The sequence below is a fragment of the Neofelis nebulosa genome, chromosome 6 (genome assembly GCF_028018385.1).
Source record: "Neofelis nebulosa isolate mNeoNeb1 chromosome 6, mNeoNeb1.pri, whole genome shotgun sequence".
Taxonomy (NCBI): domain Eukaryota; kingdom Metazoa; phylum Chordata; class Mammalia; order Carnivora; family Felidae; genus Neofelis; species Neofelis nebulosa.
This window is the reverse complement of record NC_080787.1, coordinates 110,893,471-110,910,105: the sequence shown is the minus strand read 5'-3', so window position 1 is coordinate 110,910,105 and position 16,635 is coordinate 110,893,471. Positions and strand designations below refer to the sequence as shown.

The 16,635-nt window shown below is 37.2% G+C and overlaps 1 pseudogene; it reads left to right on the top strand.

Annotated features, from left to right (window-relative positions):
* Positions 1-12,749: 12,749 nt before the first annotated feature.
* Positions 12,750-12,925, top strand: LOC131515649 (U4 spliceosomal RNA; annotated as a pseudogene).
* Positions 12,926-16,635: the final 3,710 nt, after the last annotated feature.

The following is a 16,635-nucleotide window of genomic DNA, read 5'->3' as shown; positions in this document are numbered from 1 at the left end:
AAGAAATGGAAAGACATTCCCTGCTCATGGATTGGAAGAATAAACATTGTCAAAATGTCAATACTACCCAAAGCTATCTACACATTCAATGCAATCCCAATCAAAATGGCACCAGCATTCTTCTCGAAACTAGAACAAGCAATCCTAAAATTCATATGGAACCACAAAAGGCCCCGAATAGCCAAAGTAATTTTGAAGAAGAAGACCAAAGCAGGAGGCATCACAATCCCAGACTTTAGCCTCTACTACAAAGCTGTCATCATCAAGACAGCATGGTATTGGCATAAAAACAGACACATAGACCAATGGAATCGAATAGAAACCCCAGAACTAGACCCACAAACGTATGGCCAACTCATTTTTGACAAAGCAGGAAAGAACATCCAATGGAAAAAAGACAGTCTCTTTAACAAATGGTGCTGGGAGAACTGGACAGCAACAAGCAGAAGGTTGAAACTAGACCACTTTCTCACACCATTCACAAAAATAAACTCAAAATGGATAAAGGACCTGAATGTGAGACAGGGAACCATCAAAACCTTAGAGGAGAAAGCAGGAAAAGACCTCTCTGACCTCAGCCGTAGCAATCTCTTACTCGGCACATCCCCAAAGGCAAGGGAATTAAAAGCAAAAGTGAATTACTGGGACCTTATGAAGATAAAAAGCTTCTGCACAGCAAAGGAAACAACCAACAAAACTAAAAGGCAACCAACGGAATGGGAAAAGATATTTGCAAATGACACATCGGACAAAGGGCTAGTATCCAAAATCTATAAAGAGCTCATCAAACTCCACACCCGAAAAACAAATAACCCAGTGAAGAAATGGGCAGAAAACATGAATAGACACTTCTCTAAAGAAGACATCCGGATGGCCAACAGGCACATGAAAAGATGTTCAACGTCGCTCCTCATCAGGGAAATACAAATCAAAACCACACTCAGATACCACCTCACGCCAGTCAGAGTGGCCAAAATGAAGAAATCAGGAGACTATAGATGCTGGAGAGGATGTGGAGAGACGGGAACCCTCTTGCACTGTTGGTGGGAATGCAAACTGGTGCAGCCGCTCTGGAAAGCAGTGTGGAGGTTCCTCAGAAAATTAAAAATAGACCTACCCTATGACCCAGCAATAGCACTGCTAGGAATTTATCCAAGGGATACAGGAGTACTGATGCATAGGGGCACTTGTACCCCAATGTTTATAGCAGCTCTCTCAACAATCGCCAAATTATGGAAAGAGCCTAAATGTCCATCAACTGATGAATGGATAAAGAAATTGTGGTTTATATACACAATGGAATACTACGTGGCAATGAGAAAGAATGAAATATGGCCTTTTGTAGCAATGTGGATGGAACTGGAGAGTGTGATGCTAAGTGAAATAAGCCATACAGAGAAAGACAGATACCATATGGTTTCACTCTTATGTGGATCCTGAGAAACGTAACAGAAACCCATGGGGGAGGGGAAGGGAAAAAAAAAAAAAAAGAGGTTAGAGTGGGAGAGAGCCAAAGCATAAGAGACTGTTAAAAACTGAGAACAAACTGAGGGTTGATGGGGGGTGGGAGGGAGGGCAGGGTGGGGGATGGGTATTGAGGAGGGCACCTTTTGGGATGAGCACTGGGTGTTGTATGGAAACCAATTTGACAGTAAATTTCATATATTAAAAAATAAATAAATAAAAAAAAAAACTTAAAAAAAAAAAATCATACAGCATGATTAAATGGGATTTATTCCAAGAATGCAAGGGTAGTTCAACCTAGCAAATCAATCAACATGATATATCACATTAACAAAGCAAAGGGTAAAAATCATGTCAACAATAGGTACAGAAAAACCATTTGACAAAGTACAACATCCATTCATGACAAAATCTCCCAACAAAGTAGGTTTAGAGGGAACATACCTCAACATAATAAAGGCCATTTATGAAAAACCCACAGTTAACATCATACTTAATGATGAAAAATAGATTTTTCCCTAAGGTTAGGAATAAGACAAGGATGTCCACTCTCACCACTTTTATTGAATATAGTATTGGAAGTCATAGCCACAGCAATCAAACAAGAAATAAAAGGCATACAGTTTGATAAGGAAGAAATAAAACTCACTATTTGCAGATGACATACTATACATAGAAAACCCTAAAGACACCAACAAAAAACTTAGAATAATTGAATTCAGCAAACTTGTAGGATACAAAATCAATACAAAGAAGTCAGTTGTGTTTCTCCGCACTAATAAGTAGCAGAAACAGAAATTAAGAAAACAATCCCATTTACAATAGCACCAAAAAGAATAAAATAGGGGTGCCTGGCTGGCTCAGTTGATAGAGTATGTGACTCTTGATCTTGGGATTGTGGGCTTGAACCCCACATTCAATGTAGAGATTACTTAGAAATAAAATCTTAAAAAGAACACCTAGGAATAATCTTAAGGAGGTTAGTTAGAAAGAACTCTGAAAACTAAAACATTGATGAATGAAATTGAAAATGACACAAACAAATGGAAAGATATTCCATGCTCTTGAATTAGAAGAATATTGTTTAGGAGTGCCTGGGCGGCTCAGTCAGTTAAGCATCTGACTTCGGCTCAGGTCATGATCTCACAGTTTGTGAGTTCGAGCCCCAAATGGGGCTTTCTGCTGCCAGCTCAGAACCTTGAGCCTGCTTCAGATTCTATGTCTCCCTCTCTCTCTGCCCCCTCCCTCCTTCCCTCTCCCTCCCTCTCTCTCTCTTTCAAAAATAAACATTAAAAAATATTTTTAAAAAAGAATATTGTTAAAATGTACACAAAAACAATTACAGATTCAATGCAAGATAGCAATAGCATTTTTCACAGATCTGGAACATACAATACTAAAATTTGTATGAAATCACAAAAGACCCAAATAGCCAAAGTAATCTTGAAAAAGAACAAGAAAGGTGGACGTATCATAATCCCAGATTTCAAGATATACTACAAAGCTGTAGTAATCAAAACACTATGGTACTAGCACAAAAACAAAGAGATCAATGGAACAGACTAGAGAGTCCAGAAATAAGTCCATGCTTTATGGTCAATTAATCAATGAAAAGACAGGCAGGAATATACAATGAGAAAATGATACCTCCTTCAATAAATGGTGTTGGGAATACTGGACAGCTACATACATACAGAAGAATGAATCTGGACCACTTTCTTACACCATATAAGAAAATAAACTCAAAATGGATTTAAGACCTAAATGTAATAAGACCTGAGGCCATAAAACTCCTAGAAGAAAACATAGGCAATAACTGACATCAGACTTAGCAACATTTTTCTAGATCCGTCTCCTCAGGAAAGGGAAGCAAAAGCAAAAATAAACTATTGGGATTAAAAAAGCCTTCGCACAGCAAAGGAAACAATCGAGAAAACAAAAAGGCAACCTACTGAATGGGAGAAGATACTTGAAAATGACATATCCAATAAGAGGCTAACATCCAAAATAACTTGTACAACTCCAAAAAACCCCACAAATAATCTGATTAAAAATGGGCAGAGAACCTGAATAGACATTTTTCCAAAGAAGGCATACAGATGAACAATGGACACATAAAAAGATGTTCAGTATCACTAATCACCAGGGAAATGCAAATCAAAACCACCAGGAGATATTACCTCACACAAGTCAAAAAGACAAGAAATAAGTGTTGGTGAGTGTATGGAAAAAAAGGAAACCCTTGTGCACTGTTGGTGGAGATGTGAATTGCTGCAGCCACTACTGAAACAGCATGGAGGATCCTCAAAAAAATAAAGAACAAAACTACCATATGATCCCATAATTTTACTATGGGGTATTTACCCAAAGAAAACAAAAACCCTAATTAAAAAAGATCTATGCACTCCTATGTTTAATGCAGCATTTTTTACAATGGCCAAGATATGAAAGCAACCTAAATGTCCATGAGTAGATGGAGAGATAAGGAAGATATGATACATATACACATATATACACACAATGGAATACTACTCAGCCATAAAAAAGAATGAGGTCTTACCATTTGTGACAACATGGATGGACCTAGGAAGGTATCATGCTAAATGAAAGAAGTCAGACAAATACCATATGATTTTGCTTCTATGTGGAATCTAACAAATAAATAAGCAAACCAAAAGCAGAAACAGACCCATAAATACAGAGAACTGATAGCTGCCAGAGGGAGATGGGTGGGAGGATGGGCAAAATGACAAAGGGAAGGGAAATAGGAGATAGTTTTCTAGTTGTAGAATGATTAAGTCTTGGAGATGAAAGGTACAGCGTAGGGAATATAGTCTGGTATTGTAATGCCAGAATATAGTATGTTTATTGTATGGTGACAGATGATAGCTACACTTGTGGTAAGCATAGCATAATGTTCAGACTTGTCAAATCACTATGTTGCATACCTGAAACAATGTAACATTGTGTATCAACTATACACCAATAAAAACATTAAATACTTTCCTTAGAAAACAATAAAAATTAAAAATAGGACTGCATCTCAAAGGAAGGTAGGTCCAGGAAACCTCCGTTGAACTGCCTGTCATTCCTGCAGTGACAATGTTGTCCTTGCTGATCGTATACCTAGAGCCATTATTATGCCACCATGATACTCTGCCAAAGAGGTCCTACATAGGGTTTGGATTTGCCCTCCCTTTCTGAGGTCTGGTCTCCAGAGTGACAGGAACCCTAGGATGAGATTAAAGCCTTTCTACCTCTCTCTTGCTCTCCCCCCACCCCACAGATGGGGTTAACCCTATAACTGAAGAAAAACAGTTTTAGCAAAACATTTATTTTGATAGAAAAAGCAACATGGAATCCTAGAATCTTGGAGTTGGAAGAGTCCTTAAAAGCCATCTGTTCTAATCTCTGACAGAATGCTTAAATCTCCCCTATAACAACCCTGACTGAACTTGGATACTCCAGTGAAGGAAGCTCACCTCCTCTGAGGCTCCCTGGTGCTGGCTCTGCCACTGACAAGTATCTTAAAGAACCTCTGTGACTCAGTCTTCAGGTCTGGGTAATAAAATACCTTCTACCCTACCTTCCTGCAAAGATAATATGAGATAGTTTGGGAAAGATATAAATTATGATAGGTGAGTAAATAGTTGTGTTCGAAAGTAGAAGAGCAAATATACTAAAGAATAAAAGGATTATCAAGAAGTGACTGAGATCAGAGGCTATATATATTTATATTGAAACCCATCAGCATGATTTTGCTCTTTGGCCATCTTCAGCTACTTGGATACAGGTTTATATGAATGGGTAAATTATACTTCACCAGGATTAGGATTTTGTTAGGTAAGTACAACAGGAGGGAGGTCAAAGGAGGAAGAGTGTTTGCAGAGATGTGAGAACAATGATAAAAATGCTATTTATTATGTTAACACTATTTTTATGCCAGGAGTTTAGAAGTAAAACCACAGTGGACATATACCACCAATTGCCTTACTAACAGTTCTGATCGCCAATTTCCAATATGTGTCAGGGATAGGGATGGGGTTGTCCCACATATTTTAGCAATTTTCCAAACCAGCTGTGTGTCCTACAATTCTGAAACTACCTGGAGATGGCATTAGATCCCACAGGTTAACTGCTCAGTCTACAAGACTGCTCTCCACTTTATACCCTGGTCCCAAGTCTAGGTTGTTATCTGTGCCTCTGACCAACTGGCTATAAATCAAAGGTGCCTGCAACCCTCTCTTTGTGTTCAATTAATTTGCTAGAGCCACTCACAGAACTCAAGAAACCTATTTACACAATAGATTGCTGGTTTATTACAAAGGATATTAAAGGTTATAGATGAACATCCAGATGAAAAGATACATAGGACAAGATCCTCTTGGGATCCTGGAGTTTGGGGCCTGGCACAATGGCAAATGGAAGTGTTCTGGTTCCCCAACGGGAAAGCTCTCTGAACCCTGTCCTTTTGTGTTTTTATGGAGGCTTCATTGGCCATTAGTGATTGACCTCAATCTTCAATTCCTTTTCCCTCCCTGGAGGCCTAGGGGTTCCAACCCTCTAATCACAGGGTTGGCCTCCCTGGCAGAGCACCCATCCTTAGGTGGGGTCTAAACATCACCTGATTAACGTAACAAAAGACACCTTCAACCCTCTTCTCACTTAGGAAATTCCAATAGTTGTAGAAGCTCTGTGCCAGAAATGGGACAAAGGTCAAATATTTCTTATTATAAATCACAATATCACTTTTACTTTGGTCAAGCTGATTTTTACATACAGGTTGAGATATTTAATTTTTATCTCATTTGGTCACTTCCTTCATAACCAATCATGTATGTAGGTATGATTAAAACTCTTGTTTCTGTTCCTAACATAATATCTTCACATATTTACTTAAGGCTTTTCATCATCAAACAGTATGCTTCTAGCTGTTAGCTTTTCCCCAACACTGATTTTAAATCTGGAGTAAAGAGGTAGGTCCTACAGGGAGAATCACAAAGAATCAGAGAGCACATGAATGAAAATGAGAGAGCGAGAGAGAGAGCATGAGCACACATATGGCATGCTGTGAGAAGTGCTTCTTAAACAGCTGAACCATGATTGGTTTATTTTGCTGTGTCTTTCTTCATGTTGTAGAGAGTATTAATGTGGATTAGGGGGTAGAGAAGGAGAAGTTTATAATATAACATGCTTGGAATGCTTTATTCATGTTCACAGGAACGAAATGCAAAATTTTGTAAGAAAAACAATACAAATAAGATATTTGGAAATATATCACAAACAAGCTCTGAGTTAAGTATTCAGATAAAAGCATATAAAAATATTGAGAGCAGTATATTGCTTTGGATCCAGCTAAAAATTATCTATAGAAGTCTCTTAAGTATTATTTTCATATATGAAATGGAGAACAACAACATATTTCGGAATAGACATATTCTTTTAAAATAATGATATGCGGGGCACCTGGGTGGCTCAGTTGGTTAAGCGGCTGACTTCAGCTCAGGTCAGGATCTCACGGTCTGTGAGTTCGAGCCCCGCGTCGTGCTCTGTGCTGACCGCTCAGAGCCTGGAGCCTGTTTCAGATTCTGTGTCTCCCTCTCTCTCTGACCCTCCCCTGCTCATGCTCTGTCTCTCTCTGTCTCAAAAATAAATAAATGTTTAAAAAAAAATAATAATGATATGCATAACTTCCTTTATGTTATCACAAACTTTCTAATTTTCTCTGTTACATGATACCACTGTGACAATGGACTATACCATTTAATTTTGGTTTGGAAGGTTACTACATATGAACCTTCCTTGGAATTACGATATCTCTCTAATTTTCTGAATGTAGTTATATTTAATTTTAACAATATAATTTTAATTTTATTAGTATTCAAAATTTTGAAATAAAATAGCCCAGAAATAAACTCTCACACATATAGTCCAATGATTTGTGACAAGAGTGCCAAGACCATTCAATGGGGAAAGGACAGGTTTTTTTCAACAAATAGCACTGAAAAACCCAGATATCCACAAGAAAAAAAAAAAAAAAAGATGAACCCTTACCTTACACCATATACAAAAACTAACACAAAGTGGATCAAAGTCTGAAACATAAAGGCTAAAACTATAAAACTCTTATAAGAAAACAGGGTAAACCTTTATGAAATTATATTTGGCAATGATTTCTTGGCTATAACACCAAAATCATAGCTAACAAAAGCACACATAGGACTTCATCAATATTAAAAGCCTTTGTGCATCAAAAGAAATTATGAACAAAGTGAAAAGTCAATCCCTCAAAAAGGGGAAAAAAAGCTCACAAAGCATATATCTGAAAAGGATTAATAGCCAGAATATATAAATAACTACTAAGACTGAACAGCAACACAACAGCAGCAACAAAAAGCCCAATTCAACAATGGACAAAGGACTTAAATGTTTCTCCAAAGAAAACATACAAATGGCCAATAAACACATGAGAAGATGTTCAACATCATTAGTCATTAGAAAAGTTAAGTTAAAACCATAATGGGATACCATTCATACCCATTAAGCTGACTTTTATTTTTAAAAGGTGGGAGGGAGGGCCACAAACAAATGGAAAGATATTCCATGCCCATGGATTGGAAGAACAAAGATTGTTAAAATGTCCATATTACCCAAAGCCAGCTACAGATTTAATACAATTCCTATTGAAATACCAACAGCATTCTTCACAGAACTAGAATAATCCTACAAAATTTGTATGGAATCACAAAAGACTCTGAATAGCCAAAGCAATCTTGAAAAAGAAAAACAAAGTTGGAGATATCACAAATCTGGATTTCAAGTCACACTACAAAACAGTAGTAGTCAAAACAGTACAGTACTGGCACAAAAACAGACACATAGATCAATGGCACATAATAGCAGAGAAATAAATGCAAGAGTACAAGAGAGTACAAGCAGTAATTTCTGACATCAGTTGTGACATTTTTCTAGATAGGTCTCCTGAGGTAAAAGAAACAAAAGCAAAATAAACTACTGTGACTACATCAAAATAAAAAGCTTCTGCACAGCAAAGGAAACAAGTAACAAAACTAAAGGCAAACTACTGAATGGAAAAAAAGATATTTGAAAGTGACATATCCACTAAAGGGTTAGCATCCAAAATATATAAAGAACTTATACAGCTCAACACACACACACACACACACACAATCCCATTTTTAAAAAGAGCAAAAGACATGAACAGACATTTCTCCAAAGAAGACACTCAGATGGCCAACAGACACATGAAAAGATGCTCAAGATCACTCATCATCAGGGAAGTATAAATCAAAACCCCAATGAAATATCGCCTCACCCCTGTCAGAATGGCTAAAATAACAAACACAAGAAACAAGTGTTGGCAAGGATGTGATTTTCCAAGAAAATGGAACCCTCCTGCACTACTGGTGGGAATGCAAACTGGTACAGCCACTATGGAAAACAGTATGGAGGTTCCTCAAAAAATTAAAAAGATAATTACCCTATGATCCAATAATTTTACTACTGGGCATTTATCCAAAGAACACAAAACACTAATTGAAAAAGATATACGCAGCTGTCTAAACCCTATACTTTTGGGATCTTAAGAAGGCTTTCTCACATAGGCATAATCAATTATTAATGTCATTTCAAGCCCCTCTCATCTCTCTGGAGGATGGAGGGTAAGGCTGAAAATTCCAAGCCTCTAATCATGGCTTGGTCTTTCTGGTGACCAGTCCTCTATCCAGGAGCCCACCTAAAGGTACCTTAGTAGACCAAGAGGTGGTGCTCTTATCACTGAGGAACTTAAAAGAGTTTTAGGAGCCCTGTGTCACAGATAAGGTCAAAGACCAAATATTAAAACAAGATTGCTCATAGTGTTCTTATAATTTAGGAAATTACAAGAGTTTAGGAGCTTTGCACCCAGGAATCTGGGGCAGAGACCAATATATATATTTTTTTATTATCTTACAATAACAGAATGTGCTACATACATATAATGGAATATTATTCAGCCTTAAAAAGGAGTGAAAATCTGACATGTGCTACAACACAGATGAACCCTGAAAAAAATGCTTGGTGAAATAAGCCAGACAAAAGAAGAAATAATGTTATGATTCCACTTATGTGAGGAAGCTAGAATAGATAAATTCACAACGACAGAAAAAAAGATCAGAATTTGTCAGAAATGAAGAGAAGGAAGTAAAAGAGAGTTATTGTCTAATGGGTATAAAATTTGAGATGATAAAAAATTCCAAAGATAGTAGTGATGGTTGCATAACATTGTGAATATACTTAATATATTCCACAAACTGTATACTTAAACTCATTAAAATGATAAATTTCATGTTATACAGATTTTATCACAATCTTTTTAAACAAGAAGTAACAAAAGGAAAATAAGTGGACTATATATCAAACTAAAAAAAACTTCTGTGCAGCAAAGGGAACCTATCAACAAAACAAAAAGGCAACCTACTGAATGGGAGAAAATATTTGCAAATTATATAGCTGATAAGGGGCTAATATCCAAAATATACAAAAAATTCATACAACTCAACAGCAAAAAAAAAAATCTGATTAAAAAATGGGCAGAGAGGGGTGCCTGGGTGGCGCAGTCGGTTAAGCGTCCGACTTCAGCCAGGTCACGATCTCGCGGTCCGTGAGTTCGAGCCCCGCGTCAGGCTCTGGGCTGATGGCTCAGAGCCTGGAGCCTGTTTCCGATTCTGTGTCTCCCTCTCTCTCTGCCCCTCCCCCGTTCATGCTCTGTCTCTCTCTGTCCCAAAAATAAATAAAAAACGTTGAAAAAAAAATTTAAAAAAAAAATGGGCAGAGAATCTGGATAGACATTTTTATTTTTCCAAAGACATACAAATGGCCAAGACACAGGAAAAGATGCTCAACCACACTAATCATCAGGGATAGGCAAATCATAATCACAAAGAGATATTACACAAGTCAAAATGGCTATTATCAAAAGGACAAGAAATAGGAAATATTGGCAAGGATGTGGAGAAAAGGGAACCCTCATGCACTGTTGGTGGAAATGTAATTGGTGCAGCCACTATGGAAACAGTACGGAGGTTCCTCAAAAAATTAAAAAAATAGAACTATCAAATAATCTAATAATTCCACTCTGGGTATTCATCCAAAGAAAATCAAAACACAAACTCAAAAAGATATACGTACCCCCATGTTCATAGCAGCATTATTTACAATAGCCAAGACATGGAGACAACCTAACTCTCCCTCAGTGGGTGAATGAATAAACACACACACACACACACACACACACACACACACACACACACACTATACAACAGAATACTATTCAACCATAAAAAAAGAATGAAATCTTGCAATTTGTCACAAAATGGATGGACCTCTAGGGCATTATGCTAAGTGAAATAGGTAGACAGGGACAGACAAATAACATATGATCTCTCTTACATATAGAATCTAAAATAGCAAAAACAGGGGCACCTAGGTGGCTCAGATGGTTAAGTGTCTGACTTGATTTCAGCTTGGGTCATGACCTCATGGTTCATGAGACTGAGCCCCGTGTGGGGCTCTGCACGAACAACATGGAGCCTGCTTGGGATTCTCTCTCTCCCTGTCTCTCTACCTCTCCTCCATTCACGTGTGCACTTAATCAGTCTCAAAATAAATAAACTTTAAATATATATATATATATATATATATATATATATATATATATATATTATTATTTATATATATATATAAATAAAATAGCAAAAACAAAAACAAAACCCAGCTCATAGATACAGAGAACATATTGGTGGTTACAAAAGGCAGACGGGTGGAAAAGGGGATATGGGGGGAGAAATATGGGTGAAGGAGGTCAAAAGTTGAGAATTTCCAGTTATAAATGTGTTGGGGATGTAATGTACAGCATGGTAACTAGTTTATAATACTGTATTGCATATTTGAATGTTGCTGAGAGTAGATCTTAAAAGTTACCATAAGAAGGGCACCTTGGTGGCTCACTCAGTTAAGCGTCTGACTTTTCAGCTCAGGTTATATGATCTCACAGTTTGTGGGTTCAAGCCCTGCATCAGGCTCCGTGCTGACAGCTCAGAGCATGCAGCCTGCTTCAGATTCTGTGTCTTCCTCTCTCTCTGCTCCTCCCTCTTATCTTCTTCCTCTCAAAAATAGATAAACGTTAAACAAATGTTTTTAAAAAGTTACCATAAAAAAATTTGTAACTATGTAAGGTGACAGATGTTAATTAATTAGACTTGTTGTGGTTATCATTTCACCATATATATATACAAATATCAAATCCTTTATGTTGTATACCTGAAACTAATATGTTATATGAAAATTATACCTCAATTTCAATTAATTTCTTTAAAAATGAAGACTAAATGCCAAAATGAACAAATCAGGAGACTATAGATGCTGGAGAGGATGTGGAGAAACGGGAACCCTCTTGCACTGTTGGTGGGAATGCAAATTGGTGCAGCCACTCTGGAAAACAGTGTGGAGGTTCCTCAAAAAATTAAAAATAGACCTACCCTGTGACCCAGCAATAGCACTGCTAGGAATTTACCCAAGGGATACAGGAGTACTGATGCATAGGGGCACTTGTACCCCAATGTTTATAGCAGCACTCTCAACAATAGCCAAATTGTGGAAAGAGCCTAAATGTCCATCAACTGATGAATGGGTAAAGAAATTGTGGTTTATATACACAATGGAGTACTATGTGGCAATGAGAAAGAATGAAATATGGCCCTTTGTAGCAACGTGGATGGAACTGGAGAGTGTGATGCTAAGTGAAATAAGCCATACAGAGAAAGACAGATACCGTATGTTTTCACTCTTATGTGGATCCTGAGAAACTTAACAGAAACCCATGGGGGAGGGGAAGGAAAAAAAAAAAAAGAGGTTAGAGTGGGAGAGAGCCAAAGCATAAGAGACTCTTAAAAACTGAGAACAAACTGAGGGTTGATGGGGGGTGGGAGGGAGGGGAGGGTGGGTGATGGGTACTGAGGAGGGCACCTTTTGGGATGAGCACTGGGTGTTGTACGGAAACCATTTTGACAATAATTTCATATATTGAAAAAAAAATGAAGACTAAATAGTTCAGTACTATCCCAGTGACTCTGCATTAATGCAGATATTTGTATATATATGGTGAAAACTTAAAAACTGAGAACTGAGGGTTGATGAGGGGTGGGAGGGAGCCGAGGGTGGGTGATGGGCATTGAGGAGGGCACCTTTTGAGATGAGCACTGGGTGTTGTATGGAAACCAATTTGAAGCTTTGCGCAGTGGCAGTATCGTAGCCAATGAGGTTTATCCGAGGCGTGATTATTGCTAATTGGAAACCAATTTGACAATAAATTTCATATAAAAAATTAAAAAAAAAATAAAGATTCATTCCTTTTGCTTTTTTCTATATGCCATTTTCTATGTGAATGTTGTGCCCTTTGGCACCTCAGCATATGTTTAAATCTCAATATATGAATAGAAGATGCTTAGAACATACAGTCAGAGAAGTGGAGAAGGACCGAAGATTGCCTGAGATGCTAGGAGGTCACGTACAGACCAACACATGAGTTCTATCTTTAGTATTACCAAAGCATTTACTCTTCTTATCCCTGAGTTTTCTGGGCTTGTGCCTGAAATACCTTTCTACAGAACTCTGTTGTCACTTCTTCTGTGAAAGTTTTTTTCAGGCCCTCACAATGAACTAGACATTCTTTTCTATGTCTACCTATAGCATTTATATTACAATTATTCAAATATTTATTAAGTAGCTACTATGTGCCAGGCATTCCTTAAGGTGATTGGGATAAATATGTCATTGAACAAAATGTACAAATATCCCTGTCCTCACGGAACTTAGAATCAGGGAAATGGACAATGAACAATAAACATAATAAAACCACTGAATGTTAGAAAGTGGTAAGTGATACAGAAAAGAGTAAAAGGATGGTAGGGTGTCAGTGCGGGAGATGGGAAAAGGTGGGCATGTTTCAGTATTAAACAGAATAGTCTGGGTGAGCCTCATTAAAAGATGATATACGGGCAAAGATCTGTTCTCAGTCTCCCAAATAGTCTTAAAGTCAATTACCATATAATTTATCTTTGGCCTTTCCCTTCTAGTCAAATACCAAACTCCTAGTCGGTTATCAAATAAATTAAATGAAATAGGTCTGTATTTACGAACTCTGTGTATATCCATATATTCACACTCGTGTGTAGTTGTACATACACATAAATCCTTCTACATTCTAAATTCATTGCTATTTTATATTTCATTTATGTATATGTTAAAAGTATATACACACACTGCTTCGTTTAAAAAAGTAATTAGACGTGACTGAAAAGAAGACATAGGATAAAAATATTTATTCTTTATTAAAGTTACTAATTAAATAGGAGTGGAAAATCAGGACTAAATGAGAATAGAAACATGTAATTGAAGGCCAATATAATGACTTAAACTTCAGTGCTTGCCTCATGCATCTTTACACTAGACCTATAAGATGTGTGGTTATTTGATTTTTATTATCAGAAAAGAGGAATGCTTCCAGGGAGGAGAAAAAACTTTCCTAACCTTGAATTGTGGAAGGAATTTTCACAGAACTTCATTATAAAAGACAATTGGATAAAGAAGCAAATGATATTCTAAATTATTATTACAACAAAACAGGTGACTTTCCCAAAACTGTTCTCTTGAAGTAAACTTTGATAAAAAGGAAAATTATAGTATTTAAGAATAACTCAATGTAAGAAATTCCACAACTTGATCCTAGGATAGAACTGAGAATAAAAGACTGAAAAGCCCCTCAGACAATGTTCCTCAAATACCATTTTTCTCATGTAGGCTCTTGGCTAGCCGGAGGAGGTTATAATCTGACAAAAGCTACTACTGATAAGACTTGGGATGCTGCTAGTTTTTATTTCTGACCAATGATAGAACCATATGCTTTGGAAATGGCAGAACGGACATCAAATCCTGAAATCTGAGATAAACTATGTTATGGCTACCTCCTCTGGCCATTTCATTTTGAGCAAAATGAATATTTTCCTCAATAAGCTGCTCTTAATTGAATCTATTTTAGTTCTTAAAATCACCTTTTACTGGAATTCCAGAGTGCCATGTCATAAGGCATAGCTGAAATAATTTTGGCTGGAATGCTTTCAAAGCAGCTGTTGGTATCACCCACAGTAGCCAAAGAATAGCCTCAGTCATGCATCCCTAAAGCGTCTGTTTAGGGCTTCATGACTTCCCGGTGTATAACTACAAAATGTCTTTCCAGAAAACTAAAATTCAATTTGCTGTGTGGCAATGCTATAAACCAACTATGTATTGTGCAAAAGTCACTGATTTTATTTTTCAGTTAATAAATTCATTAAGTAACCTTTATGTGTCAGTTACTGTCTGTGTTGGGGTTGAGCCACGTTTTCCTACTAATGATTTAAAAATAGGACCACAATTCATTTTTCCTAAAAATCAGAGAGACCTTTGCAGAAGATGGCAGAGTAGGAGGATCCTAAGCTCACTTTGTCCCAAGGATACAACTAGAGAACACCCACATCAGTGTAAATAACTCAGAAAGTGACCCAAAGACTGGCAGAATAGACTCACCACAGCTGAAGGTAAAGAAGAGGCCACATCAAAGAGGATAGAAAGAACCAGATGTGGTTAGGAACCAAATGGACTCATGGGACTGTCTGTGGGAAGGAAGGACTAGCAGGTGCAGAGAGGGGAGAGGAGCAGATCCACACACCCAGCACCCCAGGCACAGGAGAATGAATCCCATAACATTTGGCTCCGAAAACCAGAGGGGCCTAACAATCAGTGGGACTTAATATCTGGAAATTTAAAAATCAACGCGTTCAGCTCTAAGAGAACCATAAAAGTAGAGTCCCCACCCTTAAAGAGACAGCACAGCTGAGATACAGCATAGAAGTAGCAGTTTGAAAAATGCCTGGGGTATACAGAAGGAGATTTGTTTACAAAATTCCAGCAGCGTTCTTCATAGAACTAGAACAAACAATCCTCAAATTTGTATGGAATTATAAAAGATCTTAAATAGCCAAAGCAGTTTTGAAAAATAAAAGTAAAATTGGAGGTAGGTATCACAATGCCAAATTTGAAGTTATACAACAAGGCTGTACTAATCAAAACACTATGGTACTTGCACAAAACAGACACACAGATTGATGGCACAGTATAGAGAGCCCAGAAATAAACTCATGATTATGTGGTCAATTTAATCTTCAACAAAGCATAAGAATGTGCAATGGGAAAGTTTCTTCAACAAATGTTATTGAGAAGACTAAACAGCAACATGCAAAACAATGGACCTGGACCACTTTCTTATACCATATACAAAAATAAACTCAAAATGGATTAAGGATCTAAATGTGAGGTGTGAAACCATAAAATCCTAGAAGAGAGCACAAGCAGTAATTTCTCTGACATTGGCCATAGCAACATTTTGCTAGATCTCTCTCTGGAGGCAAGGAAAACAAAAGTAAAAATAGACTATTGGGACTACATCAAAATAAAATCTACACAGCAAAGGAAACAATCAACAAAACTAAAAGACAACCTACTAAATAGTAGAAACTATTTGCAAATGACATATCTGATAAAGGGTTAGCATACAAAATATGTAAAGAACTTATACAACTCTACAAACCCCAAATAATCTGATTACAAAAGGGCAGGAGACATGAGCAGACATTTCTCCAAAGACATGCAGAGGGCCAACAGATACACGAAAAGACGCTCAACATCATTCATCATCAGGGAAAAGCAAGTCAAAAACACAATGAAGTAACACCTGTCAGAATGTCTAAAAAAAAAAAGAAAAAAAGAAAAAAAGAAAAAAAAAGGAACAACAAGTGTTAGTGAGAATGTGGAGAAAAAGGAACCCTCATGCATTATTGGTGGGAATGCAAACTTGGAAAAGTCACTATGGAGGTTCCTCAAAAAACTAAAAGTAGAATTATCATATGATCCTTAATTCCACTCCTGGGTATTTACCCAAAGAATATGAAAAGACTAATTCAAAAAGATCTATGTACCCTTATGTTTACTCCAGCATTATTTACAATAGCAAAATTATGGAAGCAACCCAGTATCCATCAACAGGTGAATGGATAACAAAGAGGTGGCATATATACT